The sequence below is a fragment of the Fukomys damarensis genome, unplaced genomic scaffold (assembly GCF_012274545.1).
Source record: "Fukomys damarensis isolate Sample0158 unplaced genomic scaffold, DMR_v1.0_HiC HiC_scaffold_39, whole genome shotgun sequence".
NCBI classification, from domain to species: Eukaryota; Metazoa; Chordata; class Mammalia; order Rodentia; family Bathyergidae; genus Fukomys; species Fukomys damarensis.
The window spans coordinates 127,852,392-127,854,317 of record NW_022900951.1 but is presented as its reverse complement, the minus strand read 5'-3'; positions in this window follow the sequence as shown (position 1 = coordinate 127,854,317).

Here is a 1,926-nt window from a genome sequence, read left to right as displayed (position 1 = left end):
AAAAAAAAAAAAAAAAAAAAAAAAAAGAGTCAATGGACATGAACAGCTACCATGTCCACGTATGGACCATCCATCTCCGACTGTCAGAGGGTTTCTCTTTTATTCTTTCTAATAAACACACATTCGGCCTTCCCCACCAGTTGCTATTTGCTGTTTTGTCAGCTTCAATCTTCATTGCCCCAAAACAAAGATCTGAGAGCTAGACAGATCTGGTTACAAGGGGACTGTGTGGAAGACCCACCTGACAGGTGCCCAGCTTAGCTCTGCTTTTTCTGCTGTCTTCACCTTCATCCACTCTCTCAAGTAACTGTTCCTGAGTGACCCTGGTGTGCTAGGCCCTGGGGAGACAGCTTGCCTGTGTGGTAATTTAATTTCAGTTCATTCTGTGTATCCCTTACTGTCATCCTGACAGAGATCTGAAATTGACATTGTCTTGGAAGCCCCATACAGGAAGCACAGAAATGTGCCCTTCCCACACTCCCAGGTGGACTGCGGTGTGCCTACCTGGGGCACAAGTCACAGGCATCCTTGCTGGCTCCCCAAGAGACAGCCCCAGATGAAATGCAGAGGATGTGGTCACCACCATTTCTGCACATGCGCAGCCCGGAATAAGAGCAGCTGTGGACTGACCCTGAGAACTTCCAGGGATGGACACGTTGTGGCTCTGTCTTCTACACCATGGCCTGGGCAGTCCCATCCTGAGAGAAAGTTCAGGTCTGTGCCCTTGTCCTAGAGTCAGGATGGGCCCGGGACTGCTTCCACTGGTGAAGGACAGCTGGAGCAATACCTGGTGACATCCCTGGCTCTGTCACAATTAGCAGGACAGCTTCTCCATTGTCATCTAGAATGTGGGCTCTGGGATCCAAGAGCTGCCTGTGAGGAGTCCACTTGCCCTGAAGACAACATGTCATGCAGAAGGCCAGGTCAGCACGGAGAAGCTGAGGGGTATTCTGGTCCCCAGAGCCCAGATATGGTGTCCTCAGGGTGCAGGAGGCCACAGATGACTCAGACCCTACCCACTGTGGCCACTTAGACCCTGTGTCCACACAGTGCCTTACCCCAGGTGCTGGCCTATCACATCTGTGGGCACAACGAAGTAGCTGTCTGAGTAAGATACAGAGATGCAAAAGAAACAGAGAATGTTAAGAGAGTTGGTGAATAGGGTGTGTGGCAACTGGCAGAAAATACTGAGAGTAGATGAAGCAGACCACTCTGTAGAAATATATTGAATTCCTGGGTTGACTTCAAGAGATATAGAAAATGTGTTCACACCAAAACCGCTGAAACAATTTCACAGGTAGGAGGGATTTAGTTGAAATAAAAAATCAGGCCCAAGAGATGCCTTCGAAATTTCAAGAAAGGGAAAATCGTGGGGCTACTGAAATCGTTAAAGGGCGTGGGAAAAGGGGACAAGTGCACCAGTTTATGCTTTGAACGGAGTATGACTGAGAGGAACCTGCAAGACCACAGGACCCATGTGTGAACATGTACACATGCAGAGAGAATAATGCCACAGAGCCACGTGGAAGCCCATAAAGAACACCACACCTTAACTCATCAGGACCAGTCCTTTCCAGAGACAGCTCCCAAAACCACCCCAGGATGGGTTCAAGTGGTGACACGTCCCTGTCATCTCAGACGGAGAAGCCTGTACCTCCATGTTATTTTAGCTGTGTAGCAGCCCCAGAATTTACATAAGAAAGTTATTTTTTAAAGTCTCTTAGATTTCTTCAAGTTGCTTCTAATTTTTCAGTGTTCTGGCCAGGCGTGGTGGCACACGCCTGTAATCCCACCACTTGGGAGGCTGAGGTAGGAGGATCGCTGTGAGTTCCAGACCAGCGTAGGCTACATAGTGTGTTCCAGGTCAGTCTCAACTACATAGTGAGACCCTGTCTCAAAAAAACAAAAAACAAACAAACAAGAAAA